This window comes from Panulirus ornatus, chromosome 3 (genome assembly GCF_036320965.1).
Source record: "Panulirus ornatus isolate Po-2019 chromosome 3, ASM3632096v1, whole genome shotgun sequence".
Lineage (NCBI taxonomy): Eukaryota > Metazoa > Arthropoda > Malacostraca > Decapoda > Palinuridae > Panulirus > Panulirus ornatus.
Genome location: NC_092226.1, coordinates 73,255,446 through 73,273,322, shown reverse-complemented (window position 1 = coordinate 73,273,322; position 17,877 = coordinate 73,255,446). Strand labels below are relative to the sequence as shown.

The following is a 17,877-nucleotide window of genomic DNA, read 5'->3' as shown; positions in this document are numbered from 1 at the left end:
ATATATATATATATATATATATATATATATATATATATATATATATATATATATATATATATATAAATATATATATATATAAATGAATCACATTTATATGGACGTATAAAGTAAATTATGGAAGCGGAAGTGGATCATAGGGTGGGGGAGGGGGCGAAAATTTTGGGAGCCTTGAAAAATGTGTGGAAGTCGAGAACATTATCTCGGAAAGCAAAAATGGGTATGTTTGAAGGAATAGTGGTTCCAACAATGTTGTATGGTTGCGAGGCGTGGGCTATGGATAGAGTTGTGCGCAGGAGGATGGATGTGCTGGAAATGAGATGTTTGAGGACAATGTGTGGTGTGAGGTGGTTTGATCGAGTAAGTAACGTAAGGGTAAGAGAGATGTGTGGAAATAAAAAGAGCGTGGTTGAGAGAGCAGAAGAGGGTGTTTTGAAATGGTTTGGGCACATGGAGAGAATGAGTGAGGAAAGATTGACCAAGAGGATATATGTGTCGGAGGTGGAGGGAACGAGGAGAAGAGGGAGACCAAATTGGAGGTGGAAAGATGGAGTGAAAAAGATTTTGTGTGATCGGGGCCTGAACATGCAGGAGGGTGAAAGGAGGGCAAGGAATAGAGTGAATTGGAGCGATGTGGTATACAGGGTTTGACGTGCTGTCAGTGGATTGAATCAAGGCATGTGAAGCGTCTGGGGTAAACCATGGAAAGCTGTGTAGGTATGTATATTTGCGTGTGTGGACGTGTGTATGTACATGTGTATGGGGGGGGGGGGTTGGGCCATTTCTTTCGTCTGTTTCCTTGCGCTACCTCGCAAACGCGGGAGACAGCGACAAAGTATAAAAAAAAAAAAAAAAAAAAAAAAAAAAAAAATAAAGTAAATTACGTAAGTATAAAGAAACGGTATTTGTAAACAAGAAATTCTATTATTGATGTTAAAACTAATAGCATCTTAAATAATATGCACAATTCCAGTGGTGATTGTGCATTTATATATATATATATATATATATATATATATATATATATATATATATATATATATATATATATATGCACAATCACCACTGGAATTGTGCATATTATTTAAGATGCTATTAGTTTTAACATCAATAATAGAATTTCTTGTTTACAAATACCAAGTTTCTTTATACTTACGTAATTTACTTTATACGTCCATATAAATGATTCATTTATATATATATATATATTTATATATATATTTATATATATATATATATATATATATATATATATATATATATATATATATATATATATATCACCATTTATGATTGTTATATACACAGTCATGAAACGAAAGAATACGAGTATTGTATATATATATATATTGTATATATATAAAGGAAAATAAGTCGTAATTTGGTAAGAAAAAAAGGAAAAAAGATGCAGATGCCAGCTACGATCACCGTAGAAAATAGTCCCCTCTGAAATGCCGAACTTGGGTCGTTTTCTTGATAGCAGACAACGTACTCTCCTGCTCGCCCAGGGAAATACCTTTGACACGACTATCGTCTGCGACGTACGTTTATGGGGCGCTGCTCTCGGAAGTCCCGTCATGCAATTGTGATGCATTAAGGAAAAAAGATTAAGGGATAATTGTTGTGTATGACAAGGCACGTGCTGTTAGATTTACTATTAATGGGTGGTCGTGTTGTTTCCTCGGTCTTAATTCCGGTTTGGCGGAGTCAGTCGGCAGGATGTGTGGTGAATTGCTCAGTTTTTACCCTCATATTTTATCTCTGTTGTTATGGATGGAGACTGTTGGAGAGATATTATTTGTTGTATAAAGCTCTTGGCTATTGGCTAGCGAGTGATGATTGTTGTTTGCTGCGTGGAAAATTATTTTGGTAAAACAGAAAACGGAAGTTTAAAAATCTAGGTAATGGACTTGTCATATTTATTGATAATATATTTGTTGACATGCAGTAAGCATTATGTTGCATTCACTTTTTGTTCATTTACATTAGTGATATATTCACTATAGTGCTCATGGGGTTTATTCATTAAGGTATCTTAAGTATTTATCTACTATTAGATAAGAATTTCTATATCACCATTAACATGAAATTGTCTCAGTTAGGCAAGAGTTTCCGTCACAGGATCGCGGTAGTAGACGTGGAAATGAGGGAGTTAAAGTGATCTTGTTTGACGTTAGACAGATACGTCGATTTGACTGAAGGTTAAGTTGTGTGGTGTGGGTTTATTGGGAGTCGTATTTGATTATTTATTTATATTATCCGGGGATTATTCAGAATTCTCTCCGAATTAGTAGTTTCTTAAGGTCTTTGTACCATACGATCACATGGACCTGTACCTTAAGCATATACTTGATTCCCCAACCAGCTTTACACCGACCTGTAACTGGGAGGAGTGTTGGTGGCTGGGGTGATGGAAGTTGCTAGGATTCTAAGTATTGGTTGGGTCTGGGATCTCAGGAGGTGAAGTTTGTCAAAGATAAACAGTTGGTATTTTTTTCCCCCAAATACGAAGACTGGTAGTAACGGCTCATATCGTCGCTGGATCAATATCCAGGTAGCCAAAAAGACCAAATAATTGCAGTTGTTTATGCCATTCCCAGCTCAAGAATCTGTACAACACCCAAAAATTTGTGATTAGACAAGCAGAGGCAAAGTCATATAATTTACATCAGTCGTAACTATTGCCACTTAGTTTTTTTTTATCATTGATCATGAACTTGAAAGAATTTCAGACAGACGGTTGAATACGCAATATGCATTTATTAATGTCTTTACCCGTCAGAAATGAAACTTGTGTTCGTAAAACTGTGAAACAAATCAAAATCAGTGATATCTGCAAAGGTCACATATGTTTTCTCAGGATCAAAGTGCCAAAGATACGAGAAGGAAAGCACACGGTAGACGTACAGTATGAATGCCAATTTCATAGTTTGAGGGTTATCATATCCGAGAGTCGTATCGTCGTGCTCAAGAGTCGTACCGTTGTGCTCAAGGAGTCGTACTGTCGTGCTCAAGGGTTCGTACCGTTGTGCTCAAGGGTCGCACCGTTGTGCTCAAGGGGTCGCACTGTCGTGCTCAAGGGTTCGTACTGTTGTGCTCAAGGGGTCGTACTGTCGTGCTGAAGGGTCGTGGCATCATGCTCAAGGGTCGTACCGTCGTGCTCAAGGGTCGTATCGTCGTGCTCAAACGGTTCTTTCAAACCCAGAACCCGACCTCTATTTCATCCCTTGACCTTACTGATGCCCCTAAGGCACCTAACCTGCTCCTTACCCGACTACATAATGCCCCGAAACCCTTTCCCAAACCATGGTCAACCTCCGGAGTCCCATTTTCTACATCACAAAAAACGAGAGACTGGCCTTCCGGGCAGTTCGATCTGGACTCGTGGGAAGAACCAAGCGGTCACTGACGGTCCATCTCATAGGGGCAAGAGCAGACTAAGCGTCAGTGGGCTACTTGAGGACCAAAATTCCATCAGTTTCGAGCGAGCTGTTCGACTATAAGAATGTGTGTGTGTGTGTGTCGGGGTAAGATAAGACTATCAGCGAAGGTTCGGCCCATAACGACAATGAAATGCCTCTTCAGAGGAATGACTATCATTCAGAAAAATCAGCGACACTTTTTTTTTTTTATCATTTGTATAGTTCTCAGTTGTCGATACGGGAAGAACTTTGTATAGGGAAAGGATTGGAGACGTTTCATGGGAATTTCGTCCCCATCTGTTCAGGGAACGGTTAATAACAGTCTTTCTTTTTTTTATGCTGCTGCAGACGCATTCCTGGCCAGATCTACATTTCAGTTCCCACGAGAGTCGAAAGACTATTCTTTCACGAGATGAAACAAAAAAGATATTCACAAGGCGCATTTTCTATGCTTTTTACAAGTACATCACGGTGGTGGTAGTCTGGTGGGCCGTCTGGGTATTAGGAACATCTTGGATTCCTAATCCAACATTTACTGTGGTAAGATGTTGAAGGATCCTTGTAGATGTTGAAGGATCCCTACTGATGTTGAAGGATCCTTGTAGATATTGAAGGATTCCTGTTGATGTTGAAGGATCCTTGTATATGTTGAAGGATCCTTGTAGATGTTGAAGGATCCCTACTGATGTTGAAGGATCCTTGTAGATATTGAAGGATTCCTGTTGATGTTGAAGGATCCTTGTATATGTTGAAGGATCCTTGTAGATGTTGAAGGATTCCTATTGATGCTGAATCATCCCTATAGATGTTGAAGGATATCTGTAGGATGAAGGAGTCAACGGAGTTTACTCGTCAGTAATTCCAGGACACCTCACTATAGCTTCTTAAGCTGGGCGTCGTATAGATTCTTAAGCTGTGCACTATAGTTTCCTAAGCTGGATGTCTGTATAGACTTTTTAAGCTGTGTACCTTATAGATTCTTAAGCTAAGTTTTGTGTATATTCCTAAGCTGGGTGTCGTATAGATTCCTAAGCTGAGTGGCGTATAGATTCCTAAGCTGAGTGGCGTATAGATTCTTAAGCTGGATGTCGGCAGCACCTGTGATAATACATATAATAATACATACTATGGTATCCAAACGCATTTGTTTACATGCTATATAGTATTGTAATAGTACTTAAAGAAATAAAACGAGGCAACTTGTTTTTGTTATATTTGATTGGAATTGCGTTGTGATGAAGCGAATGATATTAAGAAACTTTCTCTATTGTTTTTAATGTGAAATACAATAGGTTTAGTAACATATAACAAACTGTACAATATAGTGTAAGTGTATTTATGGATGTGTTCTAGGAAAAAAAGGTCATTTGTCATAATGTGGTGATAACATTGCCACAACTCCTTGTGCACGACGGTAAGACCCTTGTGCACGACGGTACGACCTTTGTGCACGACGGTGCGACCTTTGTGCACGACGATACGACCTTTGTGGACGACGGTACTAGTGACGACACCTGATGGTCAGTGGTCGTACCGTGGTGGTAAGTGGTCGTATCGTGGTGGTCAGTGGTCGTACCGTGGTGGTCAGTCGTACCGTGGTGGTCAGTAGTCGTACCGCGGTGGTCAGTGGTCGTACCGTGGTGGTCAGTGGTCGTACCGTCGTACTCAAGGACCCTACGTTGGCGTCTTGTGTGCACCTGCTGGCCCCTTCTTCACCACGCGCCGAAGCACGTACTAATTGCAAATACCTGGGAACCACGCACGCGCGTACTTCCTGCCACGTGTTGGTTGATTTAACTGGCTGTCGGATCGTCAGTAGTTGGCGGTAGTTTGGTTTGTCTGGTAAGAGGAGGTTGGTCAAGAGGCACGGCAATATACGGGCACTTTGGCGCCACCTTCCTCCAAGCATGAAGTGCTCAGCCATTCATCACATAAGAAAAATGAACGAAAAATCACAAGAAAAGGTGTTTTTTTTTTTCTAATTTGGGATTTTATTCAAGAAACTTTTTTTTCTTTTGGTTGAATTGAATTCCTCCTGAGGACTGCGGTACGAGCCTTGAGCACGACGATACGACCCTTGACGACAACAGTACGACCATTGAGTATGACGGCTGACCATTATTAACCAGACCCTTAAGAGAGTCAGGTCAAAGGTCAGGTCGTCATACCGCAGAGTCGTATCGACCTATCCAAGGGGTCACAGTGGTGCGCGTGATCTAGTATATGCATAGAACCACAGGAACTTGTCTCATGTTTCATTCTCCTGTGGTTTTATATATATATATATATATATATATATATATATATATATATATATATATATATATATATATATATATATATATAGCATCGTCTTTGTAGGCTGAGGCAATGGATTGGGATCCTTGATTCGAGATTGTTCTTCGTTCCCCGTGTGAATCTCCTTTTTTTTTTTTTTTTTTTGATCAGACTCTCGTTATCCAACAGCAGTAACACACCACCACACATGCTCTGTCCCACGAGACTCCACAAGTGGTAGTTAGAAAAGGTCCAGTCCGCTCCTCCCCAGCCCAGGGGGCCAGCTGGCCCCGCCCAGCTCAGAGGCCGGGGGCCCCCCCAACACCCCGCGACGCCGGTCCTCACTACACCAGCCGTCAGTCCCCCGCTGACCACCAGCAGCGGCAGGAACACACACACACACAGACACACAGACAGAGCTTGTGTGCGCCGGGGGACGCTCTGTAACCTGGCTTCTCCTGCCTCACCACCATATGTGGTGACCTGACTCGTTCTCTTGACCTAGTGAACATCAGTGTGAGACAAAGAAAAGAAAAGCAACGGCCGTGATTATAGGTGTGGTGTGCTTCGTGAAATGTGTAATGTAGTGCAGCTGTGGACGAAGATATTTATATATGCTCTAACTCTAGTGTTTATAGTGAAGTTAAGAAAAAGGATAAGTGATTCTTGCAACTATGATTAGCATTATGATCATGTCTGAAACGTGAAATCATATATTCGTGCATACTGTGCTAGTAATTCCTTGCGCTTGTAATTGATAGTTTAAGTAAAACTATCGAAAGTGTGTGTGTGTATGTGTGCTTTATTTATTTATTCATTTTTTTGATTAGTTTAGGCAGTTTTCGTAATATATTTTATGTAAAATATATTTGATATCGTATATCACGTTTTATATTCTTTCATATTTTTTTTCTTATTTTGAGTACAATATTAAAGTATTAAAAGTATTATCAACGGGTTAGGGTAGTACTCCCTGCAAGGTCTGATATGATGTGGATTTTAGTTACATTTTCTATATTATTGTAATCACTCGTAGATATAGTCAGTCCTTAGCACCCTTGAGCACCACGGTACGACCCTAGGACGCGATGGCCTGACCTTCGACCTTACCCTTAAAGGGTGAGGTCAAAAGCCAGGACATCGTACTCAAGGGTTGTATACCTTCGTGCTCAAGGGTCGTACCCGTCGTACTCACTGCCTAAGCTGGGGCAAATATTATAGCTGCCCTCAAGTAATACCCTACGTTTTGGGAGTATCTTAAGTACTGGAGAAAATATCTGAAGGTAATATATCGAAACGAGACGCTGTGTAATCCAAGGAAGGGGAAATTCAGTCGGATTCGTTGAAGAACAAAAGAACGGGATTTAGGGAGGTAGGGGGTCACCCCAGACAGCTGATGAAGGCCGTCAGCTGATTTGTCTGTTATTTCATCAATCAGGTAAGGTAGAGCAGGTCCCGGTGCTTCAGTGTTACCACTCTCCCCCCTCCCCTCCCTCCTCCTCTGAGCATGACGGTACGACCCTTTGGTATTATAATCGTATGACCTTTGACCCCGAGCCTTCAGAAACATGAGCGACCCCACAGTGAACCGACCATTGATAAACACTCAAATGTTGATTCCTGCCTGGGATGAGCTAAGGTATATACATGTAGGATGCATACGTCCACATGTGTGTAACACATAGATGCATATGAAAAACATACATAAACACAAACAAGGGGGCATTACCAACCATTGTTTTGAATATGTGTAAACATGTTTTTGTCCAGGCACGTGGTCAAGTGTACCTGGCGTTGTTGGGACTTTCCCATGCACCTGTGCACCATATGTTACTACGATTCGTATGTAGAGGCGAATTCACACATGCAGCAAAATATATCTAAAGTGCGAGAAAGAAAGACAGAGGTGCATGTGTATCAAATTGATAACTTACACTTTATACACACCGGTTGGTGAATAGAAAAACATACCAGCACATACATACACATAAGTATTCATATAATGCAATGCACATTTGCATTTATAGCCACATATATAATTCAAGTTATATGCCATTGTATATATATATATATATATATATATATATATATATATATATATATATATATATATATATATATATATATGGCAGGAATAGAATGCACAAGTGCAATTGCATATACGTATGAATGTGCATACACCAAGTATGAGCATGCATAATCTTATTGCTGGCATTTAACCCCCAGCAAATTCAGTCAAGATCTGAGGGCCGTCCACACCCACACACCCACTGGCTTATATGGCCGAGGTATGTTTGATTCTGTGAACACGACGGCCTGGCCAGTGAACATTACAATGCAGCTCCTTGGCTAAGACGGTGCGACCCTTGCGCGTGAAGAAGGCCTTGCCTTATCAAAGACCACAGCCCATTATTACATGTATCCAAGGATCGTTACCTTCATGTTCAAGGGTCGGACCGTCGTGTTCCAAGGGTCGCACCTTCATGTTCAAGGATCGTTGCCGTCGTGTTCCAAGGGTCGTACCTTCATGTTCAAGGATCGTTGCCGTCTTGTTCAAGGGTCGCACCCTTATGTTCAAGGGTCGGACCGTCATGTTCAAGGGTCGGACCGTCATGTTCCAAGGGTCGTACCTTCATGTTCAGTGATCGGACCGTCATGTTCAAGGGTCGTACCTTCATGTTCAAGGGTCATACCCTCATGCTTAAAAGATGGTTCCGTCTGGCTTAATGGCATTTAATAAATCACATCCAAATGCCGAACTGTTAAGATTAATATGGAATATGCTTATTACATTATTTCCTGGTATGCTTGTTGGTCATGATCGTTAATTTCTTGGTGCCACGCCATATATTAACATCAATGAATCATTATTAATCACAAATTCTCTTAACCATTTTCGATTGCGATGTCAGATGTTGATATGTATATTAAGCAGCTTTATCCATCGGTCGCTCAGATTTCCGAGGGCGTAAATAATCGCACAGAATATAAAGAAAATGTGAATTGAAGATATTTTGTGCCATGTAGATAATGTGCTACATTCCTGACGAGTGTCTAGAGGCTCTGGTGAGTGCATTTATACTTTTTAAATTCTTTAAACAATTGTCATATTTTAATACCATTTCGAAATGTCATACCGAAGATGAATCGAGAATACCATTAAACTATTTTCGTTTCTTTTTCTTTTTCTTTTCACATAAACGATTGGACGTGAATGCATAAATGCGATATAATGACGCCACTAGAACAATATAATTAAGAAGCGATTGATTGGTACGTTCCTTAATAATAGGCCGTGAGAGACGCGCATTATCGAAGTCGTTTTTGTTAGCCGTTTGGAAGGACGGACATGATGCTCGCTCTCCGCGCGTACGACCTTGTCAAGAGGGTGGGAACGCGTTTGGTAAAGGAGCCGCCGCCTCGCTCGACAGCTTCACGGCACATTACAAACTCCTTGAGAGGGTATGCCTCCCCCCCTTCCCCCTTCCCCCAGCTGTTTACGACGATACGACCCTTTGTGCATTACGTCACAACCCTTTGAGCGCGATGGTGCGTTTGAGTACGGCGGTGCGATGCTTTTTTTTTTTTTTATGCACGGCGCTACGGCTTTGGAGCATGTACGACGGTACGTACGACCGTCAGTGTCGTCGCGTTCAGGGGGGGGAGGGTTGTTGTTGTGACGACGTGCCCAAACGTCACAACGTAGTGCGCAAGAGGTTAAAGCCCTTATGAAATCAGCTGCTTTAGATCGTCTCATGACCTTCACCAAATCCGGTTCCTCATCCATGCCTTAAGAACAAAAAGAAGAAAAAAATTGTTAAGTAACAAAAGGTATTTATAAAAGCAGGTATTAAAGACATGAATGTTAGAAAAAAAATGTATATGCTTTGTAGTGCAGATGAATCCTTCTGTCAAAATCGTACAGTTGTTTTCATTCACTAATTAGAAATCACCGGAAGGCAGGTATTGAACAGATTATAGACTGCTTCGTGAGCTGTTTCAAGGCTTCGAAACCGTAACATGATTTTTTTTATAGGTTCATATAATTACATGTAGCGAACGCTATTCACAGCATTAAAAAGGGTGTTAATGTGAGATATAATTCGTAGCATGACGTTTGTGTCCTTGCTTACGTTAGAGCTTGATTAATAAGAGAGATAAGCCTTGCAGGGAATTGACTTTTAACATTGAAGATCAATTTGACTGAAGCGATGAAGCACGGGTGTTAGTTCTGCTCCTACTGGCATTATCTAAAGGAGGCTGGGCGGAGGAGCTCTGTCATGTCAGTGGGTGGTGAGCCAAGGTAGTGTGAGTAGGGTGGAGTAGGTAAGCAAAGGCGGTGGGTGAAGGTTTGAATAAAGTGGTGGCGGGGAAGGTCGAACTTCCTCGAAGACCATTTTCTGTGATCCTTACCGTCCGCTTAACCTGCCATTTTCATTTTCTACTTTTCACAATTACATTTGCTTTTCAAGGTCGACGTATTCGAACGCAATATTTGTCTTAGTCTGTTTAAGTTTGATGTATACTGGAGAGGATGTAAACCCCTTTCCACAATCTTTTAAACATTTTACTTTTTTTCTTTTTGTAAAAGACGGTAGGTCCTGTGTGTGTGTGTGTGTGGGGGGGGGGGGGGTTACCGCCTACCATCTGCTACCTAAGGTGAGGTGTGGGGTGAGGGGTGGATGGAAGGGGCAAGGAATATGTTCTGGACAGCATTATTATTATTCAGATGATTTTGACAGCTGTAAAATTTCAGATCGAGCAACTTTACCTGTGCCTGTAATATTTTTTTTTCTGCCCCCGCCCAGAAGCCGGTTATGAGTGTTTGGTACATACACTTAACATATTAGATTAAGGATCCTTGGTTTCCATTATGTTACACGTTCGATCTTTGATTTTCGATGTGTGGAAGTGCGTTTTGTTATTGTGGTATTTCTTTATCTATAATTACCCCAGGAACGTCGCATTTTGCGTTTTTTGGTGACGCAGACCACTTCCAGTAGTGTGTCAGACATTGATCGACCAGGCGACGGAGAAGGAGAATGTATTTGACAGGTCATGTGGTCAGGGGATCGTGATGAGGGAATGGATGAGGAGGGAGTTCTTGGAAGAGACACGATGGTGAGGTGGGTATGTAAGGAAGGCCGCGAGGGAAGTGTTGGTTCAATTACCAGCTTAGCCCAGGGTATGTGGTGAAGGAAGTGGAAGGAAAGAGAATACGTGGAGATATGATGAATGCAATGAAGAAAGCTGTAAAACAAAAGTTATCGTGGAGATATGATGAATGCAATGAAGGAAGTTGTAAAACAAAAGTTATCGTGGAGATATGATGAATGCAGTGAAGGAAGTATTGAAACAACAGTTACCGTGGAGATGAACACACCAGGAGACGAAGTGTCGTGTTTGCATCCTTCAGCAGTTAAGGGAAAAGACGCAAGAATGATATCAAATGTAAAGTTAAATCTTTTAAAAATGGAGAGGGTTTGGCCAGATCACAATTCTCGCCAGCAAACATCCCGTGGTAACACATCGTTGCAAATTGTAGTTAAAAAGCGGTCCTGGCCTCCCATGGCCGGCGGATGGAACCATGTGTGCGTCCAGGGTGCCTCATGCATACTGGCGGGGGAATATATGTGATTACTATCATTATCACTGTGCACAGCGGCCTTGGCTGTCGGAGGGAGGCTGCCCACAGTGACGCCTGGTTGTACGATTATACTTATCCCTTGAGGACGAAGATACGTACCAGCCTTGAGCATCAAGCGTGGTGCGATCCTTGAGCACGGCTTTGCGACCCGTGAGCACGACGCACGAGCTTTGCGACCCGTGAGCACGACGCACGGCTTTGCGACCCGTGAGCACGACGCACGAACTTTGCGACGCGTGAGCGCGACGCACGGCTTTGCGACCCATTGAGCACGACGCACGAGCTTTGCGACCCGTGAGCGCGACGCACGGCTTTGCGACCCGTGTGCACGACGCACGGCTTTGCGACCCATTGAGCACGACGCACGAGCTTTGCGACCCGTGTGCACGACGCACGGCTTTGCGACCCGTGTGCACGACGCACGGCTTTGCGACCCGTGTGCACGACGCACGGCTTTGCGACCCGTGAGCACGACGGTATGGCAGCCCTTTGATCACGGCTGTGTTGAGGACGATGGAACACGACTCTCGGGAATTGCGACTGTACGACCGTTAAGCACGACGGTACGATTAGTGGGCATGATCCTTGAGGACGATGGTTCGACCCCCATGGGTACGATGATACGACGGTACGACCCTTGAACTGTTAAGAACAGGGCAAAGATAGCAGTAAAGTTTGCAAATCTAACTTTATAAAGAGTGAAAAATTACCTCAAAAAGTAACTTGTCTGCGATCACTTGTACCAGAATTTTCTCCACCAACCACCAATTTTGTGGACGAGATCCTCGCTTGTAGCTGCAAGTAAAACCTCCCGATCGATGGCAGGTTTCCTCAGCGAACTGCTTGAGGGCGCCATCAAGCAAGGCACGTAAAGAGTACGACCAGAGCTGATGGTGTTGGGAGTTTCCCTACTTAAGACACCTGCCATTATGAATCGAATCTTGTCCGAGTTTCTGCCGACTGGTCATGAAAAGAAAGACTTTCGTCTGTGTCGTGTGCCTTTGCGCGAGGGGCTTTGCCAGCAAGCCTCGCTGTCATTCTCCTACGAAGCTTGAAGTTTGTTTGCAGATATATTTAGTGGAGAGATACAGAGTCGGTGTTGTCATAAGCCACTACATTATTCATTATGGGATTGAGGTACAGTTTGACTAACGGCAAGAAGCCACCGCCATGCTTTTATGTCTTTTCCAACTGGTAAATAAGAATGATACCTGAAATTGTATGCACACACACACACACACACACACACACACACACACACACACACACACACACACACACACACACACAGGTGTGTTATTCAAGGGATTTTTCCCGCGTGGAACAGTGCGTGAATATGAGCCACCACCGCCACCACCACCTGTGGTCTTCCGGGTCTTGTTGAGCAGACGTGAGGGAACCGCTGCTCGTCGTGGATCCTCACGATCACTTTACACATATCTTTATGAGGGAAAATTTATCTCCTAGTGCTTGTGGGTATTCGTCTATTTTCTCTCTCTCTCTCTCTCTCTCTCTCTCTCTCTCTCTCTCTCTCTCTCTCTCTCTCTCTCTCTCTCTCTCTCTTATAAAGTTATGATCACTTTACACGTCATTATGAGGGAAAATTTATCTCCTAGTGCCTATGTGTATTCGTCTATTTGCTCTAAAGAGATCTGTTCTTTCTGTCGTACAGTTTTGAGACTTTTGATTCACATCGCAGTGTTGTTTTCAACAGCTATCTTTACCCGTTGTTCAACAGGTAACAGAGAGGGGTGACGCATCCACAACGGCAAACAGCCGTAAGGTGTGTGACACGCGTTGCTCGCCATTGTTAACCATGTGAACGGTACGAGTGTGAAGCCAATTATCTCCTATGGTCAACCGGGTAGTTACGGCGAGGGGAGGCAGGACGCCAGATGTCGCGTAGACGGTGTCAAAAGATATACGCTTGAAATACGCTGGAAGGAGCTGTTAGGGACGCCTTCGACAGGTGGCCGGACCTCTTGACTGAGCTTCATGGATGTGAGAGTGACTGACTTTACTTCGTCTTGGAGGAACTGGGGAGATGACCACAGACGTTCGAGATTGATATTTCCGATCGATAGCTCATGACAAACGCAGAGAAGTGTATGTATGTGAGGAGTTATGACCCAGAGCAATTGTGTTGTAAGAATAGTCCATCTCGATCTAACGTGAAGGCGTGGGTGATGAAGAAGCAGAAGCAAGGGGACAAGCCTCGCGCAAGTCTTTTTCATCTTGGAAATCGCCAGACAGTGGTTCAAGTTAAGGTGCAACTCCAGCGGTGAGTGGGCACTAGGCTGCAAGGGACAGTTGCTTCGAACCGTATGCAAGATCTGTCGTTTTCCTTTTTTCTTTTTTAAAACTTGAAGAAGATTTTGAATGTAGGTTCAGAGGCATGATTGATCAGGCTGGCTTCTTTGCGTGTGTGGAGATGAGGGCAGGAAAAGACGGAAGGATATATACAGACGATCCATAACCACTGTCCCCCATCGCTAAATTCCTGGGAGCCTCCTTGTTAGCAAGGGTTGTTTTTGCTCTCTCTCTCTCTCTCTCTCTCTCTCTCTCTCTCTCTCTCTCTCTCTCTCTCTCTCTCTCTCTCTCTCCGGCGTGAGAACTCAACATGAGTGACATGGAGGCTAAACTGTGGGAAAGTCTTTGTGTGAACTCGTGGAGTGGTTACAAATGGTATCCGGACGCCGCTCTGTGATCACTCCGTGTTTACATTCTAAACCGGCGCCAGAACCGGCCGCCGAACACAGCTTTCGCCCGGGTAAATGACTGTAAGATTGTAAAATTGATAAATATAAATAACGATGATTGGCAAGGAAATGGCGCACATTGTTGGGGTAATGTATGGTTGGTTCTCAGAGTATTACGGTTGAATTTTTTTTCTTTATCTGAAAATAGAATTTTTAGTCCGTTATTTGAGCTGTTTGGGACTTCATCTCTCTCTCTCTCTCTCTCTCTCTCTCTCTCTCTCTCTCTCTCTCTCTCTCTCTCTCTCTCCTTTCCAAACTCACAACTGAAGTCCTTGGAATTTTCGTTTTATTATTCGTCACTATGGCTCATATTTTGTCATTACGTGATTCATTATATATAAATATATATATATATATATATATATATATATATATATATATATATATATATATATATATATATATATATATGTGTGTGTGTGTGTGTGTGTTTCTTTGTCATTTTTGTATTTTTGGCGGATTCCAGTGGGTTTTTCACCTTTAGTTTGAGATGGTCAATTGATTGTTATCCAAATTGTGATATATTTTGCGTGCTCTTCACGATCAAACCGTAGGAAACGTGATAACATTCCAGAAGGTAAACATTGCCATTTTCTTTCGGTAAATCGACGTGAAACGGAAAAAGAATATTTATCTCACCGAGTCATCGGAAGAGTGGTAAGTAACTAAGGTAGAAGAGAGACTTAGCAGATCATATGACGTGGTGAATTAAGGGTGAAGATAATGGGGAAAAGAAGCTGAATATTTGTACTGTATTAGTTTCAGTTTCAGGATGACCATAAGAAATATAAGAGTTGTTGGTGAGAGAGAGAGAGAGAGAGAGAGAGAGAGAGAGAGAGAGAGAGAGAGAGAGAGAGAGAGAGAGAGAGAGAGAGTTCCATTAACCCATAGAAACTCGGCATCTTTAACCTCTTGAACACGATGGAATGACCCGCTATTATGATGACCTTTGATGGCCTTTGACACGACCCATGAGGGTCAAGATCAAAGTTTAGGTTATCACCCCTAAGTGCATCGTCGTGCTCAGTGGTCGTACCGTCGTGCTCAATGGTCGAGCCATCGTGCTCAATGGTCGTACCGTCGTGCTCAATGGTCGTGTACCGTCGTGCTCAGTGGTCATACCATCGTGCTCAGTGGTCGTACCGTCGTGCTCAGTGGTCGTACCGTCATGGTCAATGGTCGTACCGTCGTGTCGTAATGAGTCTCAGTAATGAACCTCATGTCTCACAAAATGAAACATGATACAAAATATATTCATACAGTTTACAGAGGTTTGTATCCTCGTTTTGGTTAGATTTGCTTGGATTGATTTTAACTTAAATGAAACTTAACTTAGGTTATAGAATCATGTATGTTATGTGTATGTTATGTGTTATGTGTAGTAGGAGTGAGTGTTGTAGATGAGCCGGATATAGAAGTGGTGTACGGTTACCGTAGCGGTGTGGGATACCGGTAGTAATTCCAAGTTACCCGCAGTCAAGACAGACGGCTCAAGATTAACATGTTATTAACACGCCACTGAGAAGCAGAACACCCCCGTGTGGAAATCGTTGGTATAAACATATATGAAGCTCCCACTGGGTAAATCAAGACTTAACGTTTTTATCGTGTCGTTGATCACAGCAAGGGTGTATCATTAGCTGATGAAGAAAGACGTGTCATTATAGTAAGTTATCAACGGTGTCGATCATCAAGGTGACCACGGGAGTCCTGCCTGATACGCCTGCGATTACATTCATCACTCTTGCTCCACGTTGATCAGCGACTATTTCCGTCACTTCCCGCGTCATTTCCCCCCCCCCCTCCCCCCAGTGTGGCGCCAGCTATTTGCCGATCCGACCAATCAGAGGAGAACTTTCCTTCCCCGCTTCTCGTGATGGACCAATGGCGAAGGGTTTTCGCTGAGCGTTGCCTCATTGGACCAATGAGGCAAGAGCCTTCCATCATTACATGACTCCACCACACACACACACACCAAGAACGTCTTCATCCACCACAGTCAATGACAAAGGAGTTTTTAATCTCCCCATCGTAACTCTGTGCCTGGCGTGAACCTAAAGCGCCGCCAAGTTCAGGCCATCTTCGCCAAGATTATGTAGGTCTACGACATACGGTAGCCATGAAGAAATTTTGAGGATGTTTTCTTCCCATTTCCACACCCGTTCCTGGTCTGTCATCGCACCTACATTACCACCTGCTGCAGGAGAGGCACAAGGCCTAAAACGTCTCTCCATAAACAACAAATATGGCCGCTGTTGTCCGTGTTGTTGCAACTGGAAATTGATTTTCTCCCCAAACTGAAATGTGTTGAAAATATGACCGTCATTTGGGGGTTCACATGTAGCTATTGGCGGATGGTTTATGGAGTTTAACCGTGTGGGTGTATGGGTCAGTTATATATAAGTGCTACCTTAGGACTCCTTTCATGGGGGCTCTTGCAATTTTGAGGGGGTTCTCACCACGGAGGAGGAGGAGGAGGAGGAAGGTAAGGTAAGGTGGGCTCCTTTGGAGCGGAAGGTCCTCGACTTTTCCGTCTTGTACTGTGTATGTGTGCGTGTGTGTGTGTCTATATATATATATATATATATATATATATATATATATATATATATATATATATAGAGAGAGAGAGAGAGAGAGAGAGAGAGAGAGAGAGAGAGTTAACCGGACTCTACCTGCCTTTGATTACACAGCTAGGGAAAAGTCACCTTCGGCAGCGCTGTATCATCGTTTGTTGAAAGTACAGTCGTGTCGTCCAGGAACTCCTCACTCCAAAGAAGTCCATCATTTACCTACTACCGTGAGTAGCGCAGTCTTGAAGCTGTAGGATCCCTTTCAGCGAAAGGGATCCTAGGTTTTGAAATGATTAAAACGCATGGAGTTACGTTTTGGTCACACAAGGAAAAACACCATAAATGGGTTAAAATGTATTTCTCTCTCTCTCTCTCTCTCTCTCTCTCTCTCTCTCTCTCTCTCTCTCTCTCTCTCTCTCTCTCTCTCTCTATCTATCTATCTATCTATCTATCTATCTATCCATCTATCTATCTATCTATCTATCTATCTATTTATCTATCTATCTTATGCGCCATGCTATTCCCTGACTTTCTGAGAAAATCTCGTCAAAATTTAGTACTTTCTCGTAGCACTGCGCGCCAGTCCCGTCTCTTGGCAAACGTTCGTGGTAGAATACGTTAAAATATCCCGAGTTTTAAGAAATATTTTCACGTGATCTCAGCCAGGCAGCACTTGTTCTGTATTGGACCCCGTAGCTACATTTTTTCTTTTTCTTTTAACTAGAAATCATGACAAAATATGTACTACAAATTAACGTACTTAAGATTGATATACAAGAAAATCTCGCAACTGAATTACATAGATAGACTAGTGCCATTCGTTGATGTGATTGGCTCGTCTCTTCAATGCATGACCAACACAAGAGTGTCACCTCTATATAAGGCAGTCCTCGCCAGCCAGTTCTGCCAGCTGGACGCATGACCCAGTGTCCCCACGCCCGCCCCTTCCCGCCGTGGGAATTACCACCGAGTCTCGAGGGCGACAGCTGGTGGCCTGACGAAGGCGGTCATTGGAGCAAGGCATGTGGATGATCCCTTCCTTGAGCAATGCAGTGACCAAAGGTGTCATTTTTCTTGGTCTTAGCTGGAGATTATGAACATATATGGTGCAATCCTTGAGGCAGTTGATGTGATATGATATCTGACCGATTCCTTAAGGATTTGGTTATAACTTACGCAGTCGTTTTGTTGCGCTATAC

At 43.0% G+C, this 17,877-nt stretch overlaps 1 protein-coding gene across 2 annotated transcripts in view; it reads left to right on the top strand.

The window, feature by feature from the left end:
- Positions 1-17,877, top strand: part of sprt (PDZ domain-containing protein sprite) — a 149,643-nt gene that overhangs the window by 81,365 nt on the left and 50,401 nt on the right. Inside the window, exon 1 of one of the 2 annotated variants that reach the window (XM_071689612.1) lies at positions 6,063-6,254. The exons of the other annotated variant lie outside the window; for it this stretch is intronic. The gene's annotated coding sequence lies outside the window, so the exon portion shown is untranslated. Of the gene's footprint in view, positions 1-6,062; positions 6,255-17,877 lie in introns of those variants that run through there. 2 annotated transcript variants of the gene reach the window in all.